Genomic DNA, 15,300 nt, shown 5'->3' with positions numbered 1-15,300 from the left:
TTCTGTGGATCTCTAGAGCTGCTAAATGCCTCACACAGGTTTTCCTGCAATTTTGGGGATGGTCCGAGTAGGTGAGCGGTTACAAATGCTGTAATAAGTGAGAGTGGAAAAGAGATTGAACTGGGACCTGATCTGCAGGCCCTGTGTTCCAGTCGTTCCTGGAAGTCCGTGCTAGAGCTCTGTTTGTTGCCTGCATGATGCAACCTCAGGGCTGATCCCAGTAGGCATTGGAAGGGTCTGAATGAGAGGGGCACGGGGACGTAGTGTCAGACGATGCAAGGGATGATGGTAAAGTTGATTTCAAACACTCCTGTCCCTGCACTGGACCATTGTGCTGGCACCAAGACTCTGTAAACTAGATCATTAAAGATAATAAACCTGGCTAAAAAAAAATAAAAAATAATTGATGCAGGTTACAGTGTGGACCCTGCAGGCTGTTGTAAGAGCAGAACTGAGGGGCAGAGCAATCGGCCCTGTCACAGCCCCGGGGAGACGGAGGTAAATCACTATCAGTGAGAGCAGCTGAGCGCTCGGCTTGCTCCTGCTCCAGCTTCCCCCCGGGCAGAGTGAAGGCAGTGGCCATTAGAGCCAGCTCCAGCTGGGTTCCTGGGCTGCAGCAGCAGTGACCTGCCAAATTTAGGATTTAACCCTCTTCCATTTCCTCCCCAAACTGTCTCAAGTACCACTTTAATGTAAATGGAGAATTGCTTTGTCAAAGCCCAGGGTGCAGATGAAATGGCTGCGGGGCTGGGATGCCTCAGTGACAGGCACGGGAGGGAGGGAGAGAGGGGGGAGCTATGGTGGAAAACTGCATCCTTCCCTGCTGGGAGGGAGACGTGGGCGAGGGACGCTTCAGAGCAGCGGTTTGAGTGATCTGGAACTAAAACACAGGCTGCTGCGGCCCAACTAGAGATCAACAACAGGCCCCAGGGGCATGTGAAGCATTAACTGTTGGCCCGGGGGCATCCATCCGTGCGGATGCACAGCCTGGCTCCTGGCACTCAGCAGGGAGGGAGCTCTGGAGCTGGTGTGGGTCCCCCTAGCCTGGCTGGGTACAGGGCTGGGCTCCCTGTCCTGGGACCTGCCCAGCCTGGTCTGGAGATGCCTTGTCCCAACCCTGCTGGCAAGATCCCAGCTGTGTTGCTTTCCCTGAAGAGCCCGGATCCCAGCTTTGCCGGGGGCATGTCCTTTCACGCTCTGTCTCCAAGCACAGCCAGAGACAGTAGTCCCAGTTCCAGGATAGATAGCTAATACTAGTAGATAAGTGTTTGCTGTCTCTCTGGACCTATTTCTTTCCTTCCTCTGATGCCAACAGTGGGAGCAAAAGCAGAAGGAAAAGGAGGAAAAACCAAAAAAAAAACAAACAAAAACTCCTCCAGTCCTAAATTGGTGACTCTCACGTGCTTGCTACCATTTTGAGCCAGCGTGGCCGAGCAAAGCAGCAGTGCAGCAAGAGGGAAAGAAAAACGTGAAACATCTTGAGCGATGATGGTCTGGCAGGTGAGAGGAGAGGCGCTGGAGTTCCTTCTCAAGTCAGCTCCCTGCGGGGGGGCAGCCTCCCTCTCCGAGAGTGGGGAGGGCTGGCCTATGGCGCTTTCAATTCGGGTAAAATGCGCAGAGAAAGGGCACTTAAGCGTCAGCTAGGTAAAAGTACCCTCACACTGGACTGGGCCGTCGCTTGGTTGCGTGTATGAGGAGCGCTTAAGGCAGGCTGCCCTCCCCGCTCACCCACGGCGCTGAGGACATGCGCAGGCAGCAGAAGTCCGTAGGACGCGACGCTGCCAGGGTGCGCGTGTGCCCCGCGGGAGAGGTCTGCCCTGGGGGTTTCGCTATTGCTCAGCTCCCCGGCCCTAGGGAGGAACAAGGGAGGAAATAGGGAAATGATGGTGCTGCTGGAGCAGCTGGCCTTGCCATGCTGCCTTACTCATAACGCGGTTGTGTGCGCTGCTAATTAATCTGGAATTATGCTGTCAATGGCTTCATTCACTACAGCCTTAATTGTCTTTGGATGGAAATTGTGTGGAATCTCATGGAAGAGGGTGTTACGTTAGGGTGTGTTGCTTGGGATCACTTTCTTAGGCTCCCTTTTAGTAGAGGAGCCATCACCCAAATCCCTGACCTCGTGTAAGGCCGGGGGGCTTTGTGGCCAGAAAAAGTCTCAGTGGGGACAAGTTATGAGTGGAGGGGGCGGGCTGTGGTCAGCTGAGAGATTTGCCGAGAAGCAGCGAGATGCTGAAGCGCATCGCCAAGAGCTGGGCTGACCAGCCGGCCCCATAAGGCAGCCTACGCCAGCTTTGTGGGTGAAGTGATGACTTGGAGGGGAAAAAAAACACCTCACCAACCCTTGGAGCTGTAATCAAAGAAATTTTGCTTCTTGCTTTTCATTCCCACTGTATCCAGGGAAACATCTCTGTGTGTTGCCTTATAAAGAAACAGCATCGCACCAGAGCCGAGCCCACCTTTCACTTTTCCTCCCCCAAACTCCTGACGCTGAGCTCTCCTGCTGCGGCAGGGAGGGAAGCATCCTTTCCCCTAGCCCAGGCTCTTCCCTTCCACACCCTGTTTCCCAATCCTGGGCTGTCCCCGGGGGGCTTGAGAGGACCCTGGCAAAACCTCCCAGCCCTGCAGGCTTCTGGGTGGGTGCAGCCCCCCCAGGCTGCCCCATGGCCAGCGGGCGTGTGCCAAAACCTTGCTGTTTCATTTCCTTCTCAGCACTTCCCCTCTGAGGGCTGAGAGGGGCACAGGGGCTGCGTGCACCGTGCCTGGGCTGCCAAATTCATCCTGGGTCGGAGCTGGCTCTTACAGACCCTGTTTCTGCCTCCCAAAGCCTCCCCTGCAGCCGGTGCAGGTGCGAGGAGCTTCACCTCTGGAGGAGAGACCCAGTCCCAGGCAAGGCTCTCGGCTTGCAATAAGAAATGCTAACGATGTCGTTAGAAACTGCAGCGGGCTTTGAAGCAGAGGTATCAGCAGAGCCAAAAAAGGTTTTAACGAGGTAACACGCGGCCCAATTTGCTGTGCAGGCTTTTGATCCCTTCTGCTGTCGATGTAATTGCGTGCCGCACCGCTCATAGCTCGCCGGCTCGTTGTTTTCAGAAGCATGAGGCACCCAGCTGTCTCGCCCTGATGTGTGCTTGTGGGTAAGGCGCGCATAAGGCTCTTGATCAGCTTTTGCTTGAAGCCCAGCTCACCATTTCCCTCTCACCTGGGAAGTTTCTGGGAGACAACTTCAAAGACACGGCTTCTGCTCCAGAGAGGATCCGCAGCTAAGAAACCGCAGTGGGACCCCACGCGAGGAAAGGTGCCGGGTTTGTGCTCTCTGTGTTTACTCAGGCCCTTGCTGTGAAGCTGAAGGGAGTTTATCGTCATGACACCCCGTCCCCTTTGCTAAGGGCAGTGCTCAGCTCTCTGCTGCAGCCGGGGAGTTTGGGTCCGAGGAGAGACGGCCAGCGCAGCCAGCAGCCCTGGTGTTCCACTGGAGGGTAACACACAGCATCTCCGTGGCGCAGGAGGGAATCTACACCAAGAGGAAAACCTCCCCTACCCCAGAGGTCGTTCGCCTGCACCCCTTCCCCAGGCAGAAGCTGAGAAAAACAGAGGTGTTTGAATAGAAAAGCCGGCGGAGTGGCTGGGGACAAGTGCCTGAATGTGCAGGGCTGACTGGTGCAGGACACGTGTCCCCGCTGCCACCGACAGAAGCGTCGGGACAGGGATGGGACCAGCACGGATGTTCCAGCAGCCAAGGATGCGGTGCCACGTGGAGCGTGGCCTGTGGGGCTGGTCCTCCCCTCGCAGGGCGTAGCGCGTCCCCAGCGTAGCTTTGGGGGGACACTGACAAGCAAAGTCTGCCACCGTGTCCCCAAGAAGGGACCCGACTTGTTTACTTTGGACAGCAGATGAATGAGGGTTAGGGACAAAATCAGAGCGAGAGGGACCAGATCACAGCTTCTCTGTGGCTCCTCTCTCATTATCTGGGTGCAGAGAGGCATGTGACGGAGAGAGGAGGTGGTCACCCACCACATGGACATGGGAGGAGCTGCATCCAGGATTATTGTGCAGGACGGTCTGGAAATAGCCTCTCTCCAAAGCCAGATTCCAAGGTCTTGGTGGACAGAGTGACCGTTCCCTGTTCTGCTGTCCATGCCCTGACAGAGGAGTCCCTCAAAATCTTCCCTCGGCATCCCCCCGGCACCTCTGCAAGCCGTGCTACGGGGTGCCTGCTCTCTATAGGGCCGCAGTACCTCCGGCTCGCCCAGCAGGAGAGGCTGCCTCACCACACCGCCGTGGACTATTAAAAGCAGCAAGATGATTAAAATAAACTGTCACAGAACATTCATACCAAACAAAAAGCATGAGCTGGAATCCTTCGTTTCCTAGCAAAGTTAATCTGTATTTGCAGGCATGGGAGATGCCCTGGAGTCGGGAGGCGGCCGGGCGATGCTGGCAGGACACTCCCCAGCCCCACTTGTCCATCGGCAAGCGGTGTGTGGGCAGGGTGACTCCAGTTTCCCCCCTCGAACAAAGCCTTTCCTGACTGCTGGGGAGGAGGAAGGAAACACCCCGCAGCGGGAAGAGCTGTGGCTGGAAAGGCCGGTGTTCTCTTCCCGGCCGCAGCAGAGCCACGGCTGCGCTGCAGGAGGGGGAGAGGTGCCTGGGTGGGAGCTCATGGGGCACCTCTCGCCCGCAGCCGGGGCTGTGGGGTTGAGCCCTGTGCTGGTGTCTCCGGGGTAGGCGTATTTCAGAGGCAGAAAACCTTCCTGCCCTGCTCTTGCAGGGTCAGGTGTAGGCACTGCAAAGGGTGCGACACGACTTCGGCCACGCTTCCCGGTATTCCCTGCAGTAGGCGAAACACGGTACTGGGGTCTGCTAGACGGACGGGTGCCTCCCCAGCACCAAGAGCCCCCCAGGCCGTGCTTGCTGTTGCACCCTGATCGTGCGCTTTCTCTGGGCTCAAGTTGGGCTTTGAACCGCCCCGTTCCCACCCACCGAGGCAAAGAGGGCTCCCTGTGAATTGTAGCGGGCTGGTAGGACTTTCGCTCACCCCGGGGCCAACCAGAAGAGCCCACGGCTCCCTTCTGCACTCGGTTTCCTCCAGCAAAGATTAGAGGCTCCCTGACATCCCTCCAGCTGGTCCCAGCACCCTCCTGCCTGCCCAACGGGGCCCCTGCCATTACTAAAAACGAGGCACTTTTAAGCTCTTGTTTAGGCTGAGGGTAAAGCCTTGGTTGCAACCACTCAAGTTCCTTTGTTGGGACGACCACGGCCACCCCCTTCCCAGGTCTACCAGCCCTGCGTCACCTCGCACACAGCTGAAACTGGGGACCCATCTGTACATGGAGCAGGGCGAACCCGCCACGTTTAAGTCGCCAGGTGAGAGGGAACCAAGCAGCAGCGATGGGTGGCACAGACAAGAAAATTTTGCTTTGACATAATTTGTTCCCTTTACCTACTTATCTTTTGGGTGCTGCCTTTTCTTCTCCCTAGTTGTGACCAGCACAGCCCTTCTCGCCAACCCGGGCAGCTACTGAGCCAGGTCAACGACTGCTCTCATGTGGTTTTGATACTACTGCTCTCTGGTTTTGCTGAGCAGTGAATAAATAAAATATTTGCTGTCTTTTCTCTATTTATTTTTTCTTTTTTATTCTTTTTTTTCTCCTCTCCTCTCTTCAAGTGCTTTGATGCCTGTCATAGCACAACATTTCACAGAAAATAAGAAGTGCTGATGGCAATTCCTGCTCTGCAATTTGAAATCCTGTCCTCTTAAAAAAAAACACAAAAAAACCCCACACTGATGGGAGAAAGACCAGTGGTGAAAACATGAAACCTGGCTTTAGCGAATGCTCACACCCGTGTCTGCAGCTGGGCATAGGCTTCTGTAGAAGCTGTCGGGTAAAATTTGGGGATGTGTAGATCTGGTAGGGTCCTAGTGCTAAACTACAGCCTCAGAGGATGACGTGGGAATTGTGGATGGAGAATATCGGCTGTGACTGATGGTCTGGGATGCGTTTAAAAATTAAGTAGCTCAGAAAACTAATGAAGAATGGTTTCAGCTGAGAAATTTCTCATGGGTTGAAAAACTGGAGGAAGGGGATGAATTATCAGCGCTACAGCAGGTGAAAAGGGGTCGCCTTATTTATTTCCGAAGCACAGCAAGAGGCGATGTGTACTTACCTGTGTTGATTATGAGCCCCGCTGAGCTTGATTATAATCTGCTCTCCCGGGCAGGCATGCTGCGCTCGGCGGCACGGAGGAACCGCAGAAGGAATTTGTCTGCGCCGGGATGAAATGTGGTTACTGGCTGCCACGCTGCAGCAGGGGCTTGTTTCTGAGGGGAAAAAAAGGGACACGGGGGCAGTTTCTTGCAGCTGGTAATTTTTTTTTTTTTTTTGGCCTGTTTCTGACTGGCGTGGTGCCGTGACACCTTGCTGGCGTCTCGTCACAGGGCAGAGCTGAGAGCATGAGGCAATCTTCTTCAAAACCAAGCAACGGCGTGGTAATAGCTTTATGTTAAAAGCAGAGAGTTGCTCTAAACTAATTCTAAAGCAGACGCTCCGTAGAAGTAGAGGAGCTGGGAACTGCTTTGACAGTGGTTTTAGCTGGAGCTCGAGCAATTTATCAAAGGAATTACCTGGCGTGATGGCGGTGCTAGAAGGGTCTGGGCTCAGTGACACAGGGTGGCCTTTCCCCTCTCAGAACAGACATCTTCTACCTAAGGATTAAATCTGAGCATTTACAAAGGACAGATGGAGCAGTTGCTCCTTCTCTTTTTGACAACACGCTGCCTCAGGCCACGCAAGAAGGCTTGGAAGAAGCAGGCCTGGAAAAGCTTGCTTCTGCTGGCAGAACCCCGAGGTTCCTCCAAGACCTCAGCACCCGTCTCAGTTTATGTTTCAGGAGCCGTCGTATCGTGACCCGGTGTTTTTCCAGTGGTGACAGTTAGAAAACCAGGGGGATTCACGAGCAGCCTGATCTCTGCCACTGGGGACAAGGTGAGCCACGGGCAGCACGAGCAGGGATTTTGGGCACACTGCAGAGACCTCGGCGGGTGCTGGGGAAGAAGGCGGCTGGAGCAGAGGCAGGGCAGTGAGCCCCAGCTTATGGGCTTATGCTCCTGGTAGCTCTGGAGCCTTTGACGAGTTTTTGGTAGCGGACGGGTGAGTTTGTGGCTGTTCAGGATACAAACGTCTGGGTTCTCATTTCTCCTCATCTCCCTTCTCCTGCTACTGGCTCCCAAGGGAAAGTTCCTGCTGCAGGAAAGGGTAAGAAAAGAAAAACCACAAAAGCAGGGAGCTGAGGGACACAGGGGGTGAAGCAGTCCCCAAGGGGCTGTCCTGCTGGAGCAGATGCAGGGATGTTGGCAAGGGGGCTGCAGCAAGGGCGGACATCACCCACGCATCCAGGCTTGGGTTCCCATGGCTCCAGGCCAGCCGGGAGCTGCAGAGGAGGGCGCAAGCTGAGAGTGTGCCTCCAAATCCCCAGTGGCCTTCTAACAGCAGGAGCCCTTGGGACCCAGCATCCAGCACCGTGCGGGGTGGTGGGGGTCCAGAGCATCCCCCTCCAGGCGGGGTGGGCAGCCGGAGGAGACGGAGTCCCTGGGAGAGGCACCGGCGAGGGGCGAGCAGCCCCTGCAAGGAGCAGAAAAGAGAGGGGCTGAGGCTTTCTTAAAGCCTTATGTGTTTGCGTGTGCACGTGGGTGTCTGTGTGTGTGCGTACATGTACGTATAAGCTTACATACGGGTGCGCACAGACGCATGCGTGTAGCTTTGCATTAAGGAGAACGTGGGTGTTTTCCAGGGTAAAGTCCATTACGCAGCTATTGTAATTAACCTCTAAATACATACTGCAAACTGAGGAAACTTGGTGTTAAGGTCAAACACAAAGTGTATTTGGTGAGCGTGTTAAGGTAAGCAATGTACAGCTGAAGCACCCAAAGGGGCTGATGGCTGGAGAATGGGAATGAAGGGGAGAAAAAAAAATACCGTGTCTTTAAAAATAAGTGTAAGTGAGTCTGGGAGCGAAAACTAAATTGACTCCTCCAGAATGACATGGTTATAACCTGGTACCGCAATTACATTTATTTAGGTGCCCTACCTGTGCATTCCCACTGCTGAAGAACACACTCGGATTGCTTCCAGCATTCCCCTCTGCCCTAAATTGCCTGAATTTATAGCACGTACTTGGGAGACTCCGGCAATTTCCCTGTTCCATATTTAACCCGTGTTACCCAAAGCACCTCAACTCCGTTCCGAGCACAACTCATGTGAAGGTAAGTGGTATTAGTAAAGTCTGAGGCGAGCCTCTGGAGGGAGCGGGGCCAGCAGGGCAATCGTAATCCTGAGTCACACAGCCCGTTTCTGGGTCGGCCGGCCCCTGCGGCGTAGGGCTGGTGTCCGCGGCCAGCGCCAGTGTCACTCAGGCAGGGATTCCACCAAGGTTTTATCACCCGCTTCACAGGCAGGGCTGTGGAGATCCCCTTCTGAACTTCGCATGGGCTGGTACCGTTTTATTTTGGTTTGAATTCGCAGCCCTGCCCGCCTTCCAAGGGGCTGTTCAGCAGGCAGGGACAGGAGAAGGGGCTGGAAAACATGACTAAATATGGCTGTGTTTCTGATTGCTACAGACTGTGGGATTAGCGGCCCCTTCTTGCCAGCAGCCACAGCTGAAGTTCCCAATGTTCGAGGAGCACCGAGAAGAGCTGCAGTCCAGCCCTCCCCCCTCTTTTTTTTTTCCTTTTTTTTTTTTTTTTTTTTTGTTTTCCACGGAGAAATCTGCAACCTATTGTCTGGGCTAGCAAATTTGGCACCCTCCAGCCGCCTATAAAATTGCATTAGGCGTTTATATTTCCTGTAGTGAATTATGGGTTGTCTGGATTTTGGATGATTCCGGGCCTTGGTGGGTTTTTTTGGTTTGTTTTTTTTTTTTTTTCAGTAGGGGCTACAAATTGCATTTGAAATAATTTCATCTTCTTGGAGATAAGAGAGGACTGGCAATTGGCAGAGCAGACGGATGTGTTCTGAGACAGATGTGGGCAGCTTCCCCTGCCTCCAACTTGCACCCACAGCACAGCCCTGATTCAGGGTACTCGCCTTGTCCAGAAGCGTGTCAGTAACCACATCGATCACAATGATCTTTCTCATGCTTAAAGTTAAGCAAGTGCTTAAATGTCACGCTGAATCACAAGAAAACGATTTCTTCGCACTCTCACAGTCAGTCCTCTTGACCCAGCTGGCTCTGTGTTCATGCACGCGTTGCATTTTGATGCAAACTCTTAGTATTTCTGCAGATGTGGCACGTACGGAGGATTTTCTTTACAAACTGGGGTTTGCCTAACTTTGAAAATATCCTCTTGACTCGCACGCAGAGAATTTATTGTGCTTTATCGACGTTTTCTAATTTGGATCTGAAGCCAGAGAGGCAGTAACTATTTCTGGAGTGGAGAAATCACGTAAAACCAGAAGTGTGTTTTCAAATCTTATTTGAAACGTGTGCTGTATCAGCAACAACTAGCATCGTGACAGGGTAAAATCAGATTGCAAGTGCTTATTGATATGATGCTATCATAAATTCACATAGCTCTTTTCTGTGCAAAGGAAAACCAATAATCTTTTGTAGAAAACATACAATCGAAGGGGCACAATTTTGGGATCACTTTTATATGAATAAGTAGTGTGCGTCTGTCCCGCTGAGACGAATGCTGGACTACTGAATAGCCAGCAGGTGGAGTCATCCATAATGTATGTGTTATGATCTGGAAAGTTGAATAAGTACGACTGGACACGTGGAAATTTCAGTTGAAAGTTGAGACCAAGGAAAATATGAGGAATGGAACTGGAAAACTCGGCGAGCGCGGAGGAGACAAAGAGCTAAAACTTTAGCAGCAGAAGAGGAGGGGCCTGCAAAATGTTTGGAATAGCGAAAAGCTGGAGCAATCCTGGAAACACTCCTGTGGCTTGGATCCCGAGGCGTAATTCATGCTGTTGTAATTTGCGCAGACGGCTGCCATCTCAAGGGAAGGCTGGAACAGCTGGGAAACATCAGGGTGTGGGCCTGCTTCAACCGCACACCCTTTCTTTATCCCTCCATCAGTCACAGAAGTGAAAGGTGATACAGGGCCTGCTGTAGAAAATATCTGCAAGCTGTTCTCTGCCCTGGGAGATGGCTCCTCTTGCTACTTGAGTCGTGTTAAGGACCAGCTTAGTTTGGCATTTTGTGTATAACAACGCACTTTCAAATGATTTTCAATAAAATGATTAGGGAGAAAGAATCAGCCTTGACTCCAGAGATCAGCCAGGTAGTAAACTGAGTTGTAACTGAGGGGCTCTAATAAACAGGGTACTTCACTGAAAACGGAGTTGCGTGATAACGCCGGTTCTGTTCGCATGATGTGCCCCACCACCGCGGCGGGTGTTTTGCTTTGTCCTTCCCTCCAGCTGCCTGTTACACCGAGAAATGAACGCTGCCTCCGGCAGGGCATGTGCCCTTCTCGAGCTGCGCAGCCTCCAGCCTATTTGGAAACGAGCAGTTGCAAATAATGATTTGTACCACCTGTTTGTCTGTGTGCCCACGTAGGCTGAATAATAACGTCATGGCCACTCGGCTGCTACAGGCTTGTGTCTGAGAGAGGAGAGGGCGGCACAGACCTGACGTACTTCGGAGACACAGTCAGGGATGTCTTTATGCAGGGGCTGTGGCTCCAGGGAGGCTACCGGAGGACTGCATCAACAGCCATCGCTGCTGACCCATTGACATAGACTCCAGCCTCCAACAACCTCTGGTTCACTCATGACAGGCAGCCGAGGGGAATAAATGCCAGGTATTTCCCTCCTTCCTGATCTCTGGCACCCAGAGGGTGGGGGAGAGCCAATGCATTTGGTTTGTCTTTTTTTTCTGGTCTGCGTCCCCATGCGCTCGCTGTGGTACCGCAGTGGCTCACGCTACTTGTCTTGAGCAGGTCTGCCCCGCTGTCTCAACAGGAAAGCAAAAGACCTTTAGTTTCCCAGACACGCTCTTCACACAGTTTCCTATTATTACAAGTTTTGGGGGTATGGTGGGAGGCCCCTTCATATTAGAAGTGATGAAGGACCTACTTTATTCCCCATCCTCCCAGGCGTAAGCAGTGCAGGCAGACGGCATTTTTATGCTAACTGCATATATGCAGATAACTGCATCTGCACTGCAGGTGTCGTACTGCTTTAGCAGCATTGGTATACCTGAAACGGAACAACTTTTGTACACGATGATGCCCCACAGAACCACAGACCAAGCAGCAATTAGCAACGATAAATGTGCTGCAGCAATGTTTGAAGCCGGCAGGAAAATAAGTCAGGAAAATAAGTCAGGAAAATTTTGCTCTGAGTTCTCTGGTTGATTTCCAGACATTGACATTGCTGCCCTGCCGGAGCACCGAGGTGCTCGCTGGTGCATGCTGAAGCCAGGTGTCCTCTTTGCAAGAGGTGGCACTGGGAAAAGAGGTGGCACTGGGTGCATTGTGGCTGTTGCCCCACTGACTGACAGCTGCCAGCACCCTTGCGTCAGTGTGACATATTGATATTGGCCTCCTGCCCCTGCATGGGGACTGGCATCCTTCCAGCAGACGGTTTAAGTCAGGTGACAAGGTCCTTGGATTTTGTTGACTTAGGTTATGTATTTTTGGCTGCATGCTAATTGGTGACAAGAAAAGGCAGCTTCTCTTAATAAAATTTTGTAGCAAAGAGCTGGCCCTAGATAAGCAAGGAGAAACATTTACCCACGCCTGTTGCTATGGAAAGCTCCATCACCGCTTCCTGCGAAACCAGGACCAAAGTGCAGGCTGAAACTTTACCTTGGCAGCACTTTGTTACCTGTGGGAGTTAGTGCTGTCAGGAGGAAGTGCATTTGGCTCCAGGAGCTTGGCTGGCAGGATAGAAACAGCAGAAAGGAGCAGGGTTGGGCAAGCCGCTAAACCTCCCCCGACCCGCTTAGCAGAGAGAGCGAATCCACCGGGAAGTAGAGGGGTGAAGCTGTGGGAGGCTGCGAGGGCAAGAGGGAGCCAGTCAGCAGGATGAGACATAACGTGTAGATGATGGAAGCAGCAAGAAACCGCCCTCAGTTGTGGTGGTGGAGAGGAGGGATTTGCTTTGAACTGTCTCCTAGTGATTTCTATGCCTTCGGGTCAAAGACTGAGTTTGTGCCTCACTTCATGCCTGTGCCTTAGAGCCTGCATGAGTCATTGCCTCTGCTCCATCCCAGCACGTCGTGGGACTCCTCTCTTTGTACTTCCATAGACCTTTCGCACCCAGCATCCCCATGCCACCTGATCTCCAGCCCAGAGGGAGCACCAGCACATGATCCTTCAAGGAACCCCTTCACAGGGTGTCTTTCTGGGGGAGAAGCACCCCAAAACTTTACTCTAAAAGGATATGAATCTGTTCAAAAGGATATATTCTTCATACCAGCTTCTGAGAGCTCTCTGGAAGCATAACATGTCTTACAGTTGCCTCTCATTGATCTGCCAAATATAAAGCACTGGTGAGAACTCTGCAGACTTATCTGTAAAATCATGGCATGGTCTTTGGCAAGAGGGCTGTGCAGCAGTGTTAGGGTTAACAGAGGAGTCAGCTGTCTGTTTAGTATGTCTCAGATGTCACATACAAATACCTAAAAGGCAGCTGGGTTGTGTGAAAGGAAATCAACGGATTAAGGTTGTAGTCCCAGCTCAAAAGCTTTTTTTTGTGACTTCAGGAATGCCTCATATCCCATCTGCTAAATGGAGATAATACCTACCCCACAAGCATATTGTGAAGATTAATTCATTAATCTTTTTTAAGAGGAAATGGAAAAACCTAGAGAAATAATAATATGAAATATCACAGCAGTAATGACAGAAAGCAAACGATAGCATAGAGCATGGCAGCGGCAACTGCAGAGTCAGTTTGGTAGGGAGGGCGCAATACCTGCCTCAGCTCTTTTCACCCGCACCATAGCCGAGGGTGCTCTGTGCTCTGCGGTGGCCCCGGCCGCTCTGCTGGCAGGCTGCAGACCAGGGCCAGCCGAAAACCCCTCGCCAAGGGACCTGCCTGTGGCACCACCAGCTCTCCCGGGCAGTGTTCTGCAGCACAGGCCTTGCGAACGCAGGACGCGAGGGGGAACTGGCAGCAGCTTTGGCACCTGCATGGCAGGAGAGGGTGGAAATGGGGTTAGGGGAAGATAAAGAGAAAAATGGAGGCTGGGAACTGCAGAGCGACTCCTTCTTTCCATATCCCTCAAGGGGGGCATTGGACAGATGCCTGGATCACAGCGAGAGGAGCACACACAGACTTGTCTCCAAACTATTTACTCCTAGCTTGTCTTCAGGTTGAAGCCTTCTGCAGTGCCTTACGGGCCATACCTTAACCTGTACCCTTCATCCAGAACCCCTCATTAAAATTAGGAGGAGGACAAACACAGAAATGCTGCTTTTCTCTGAATGAGTAGCATGCCAGGCACGAGAATCTCAGCTTCTTTTTAAGCCAAGAGCGGACCGAACACGTCCCTTCAATGTTGTTTGACAATCTGGCTCATTTTATCAAACACAGTCAAGACGGATGAGACATGTGTTTACCCTTGGTGGGGGAGCAGACAAAAGCTGCATGTAATTGTCCTCTGGGTGCCTGCCATTCCATGGGGATTTATAATCATTTTGAAAAAAGAGATTTTCCCCATCACCGGAGGAGACAAGCTGGTACCTCAGCACAAAACATCCCACTTAAAATAGCTTTTAACGTGGCCTTGGAAACTATTTTTGGATTAGGAAAAATGTGGTGTAAGGAAAGGCTGGAGTCATGTATTGTAACTGTCACTCATGAACATCAGCAGATGGGTAAAGACACACCAAGGTAACCCTAACTGGTCCACAGGCTGTGTTACACATGGTAATATTTGAGAAGTCAAGAAGGGCTTCCTCCTTTGTGTGTTGACTCATAACGACCACCTCCATTCCTAGTTTTCTGCGTTTCCTCCAAAGCGTTCGCAGGTGGAGGAAGAGTGCCATTCCCATCCTGTAATAAAACCAACCACAGATTTGTACTATGATCTGCAGATCACTTTCTCCGTCAAGTTGCCATGGCTTCCAGACTACTTTCAGGACAGTACAGGCTGCCTGTGCGTTCCTCATTCTAGAGCAGGCATCATCCTTGGTGCTACCAGACAGCCGCTGCCTAATAAAATCAACTTCACTTTTCTGTTGAGGATCCCAAATTTGTTCCTCGAGATCAAAAACGTGGAGACATACAAAAGGGCTGATGAACAGGCTTCAGGTTTTTGAAGACTGGTGTCTCCATCTGGTTGGAAGTCATTTGCAGCAGAATGAATGAGGAGTTATATATATAAAAATGCAGGAGAAACCCATGGAGGCTGTTGGGAATTGGAAAACAGATCAGCCCTGTTCTCAAGAAATCAGATGCAGACTGGGGCTGTGAGATGGGCTCTGGGGTGAGCTGCCCAGAGCAGCATGGAGAAGGCCTGGAAAAGGCCAGAAAAGACCTGACATGAGGGACGGGAGGCTGCGCTGAGCAGGGGCACCATCAGGTACTGAGTTGGGCAGTGCACACCCAGATGCTGGATGCTCCTGAAGCAGGGGGTCAAGTCAGTACCCCTCACCCCAGACTGTCAGCTCAGCACCGCTCCTGACAGGAACAGCCGCGGAGACCTCACCCCGAGAGGCAACCTTACGCGGGCGGGGGACAGAAACATGGCTGTGCGTGCAGTGGGGGCTCTGGGGACATGGCTCTGCCTCAGCCGTGCTGAGGGGCGGGGGGAAGTCCCGCACCCACTGCCACCTGTTAATCATGGGATCACAGAATGGTTTGGGTTGGAAGGGACCTTAAAGATCATCTAGTTCCAACCCTCCTGCCATGGGCACAGACACCTCCCACTGGACCAGGCTGCTCCAAGTCCCACCCAGCCTGGCCCTGAACACCTCCAGGGAAGGGGCACCCACAACTTCTGTGGGCAACCTGTCCCAGTGCCTCACCACCCTCACAAAAACGCTTCACTGGCCCGAACCACAAATCCTCCCGCCCAGCCCCGTGGCAAAGAGACGCCCTCAGCGGCAGGCAGAAACCAGGCCGCCCTCGCGCCTCAACCCTGCGGCCATTTTCCCCCCTCCCGCAGAGCTGCGCTCCCGGCTCGGCCCAGGCCGCGGGGAACAAGGCCGGGCCGGGCGGCCATTTCCCGCCGCCCCGTGCGGCTCCACAGCGGCGGCGGCGGCGGGCGGCCTGTGCCCCGCGGCCGCCCCGCCCCTCCCGGCCCCGCCCCGCGGCCGGCCCCGCCCCGCGCCCCGCCCGC

Source organism: Rissa tridactyla, chromosome 1, assembly GCF_028500815.1.
Source record: "Rissa tridactyla isolate bRisTri1 chromosome 1, bRisTri1.patW.cur.20221130, whole genome shotgun sequence".
NCBI lineage: Eukaryota > Metazoa > Chordata > Aves > Charadriiformes > Laridae > Rissa > Rissa tridactyla.
This window is presented reverse-complemented; position numbering follows the sequence as displayed.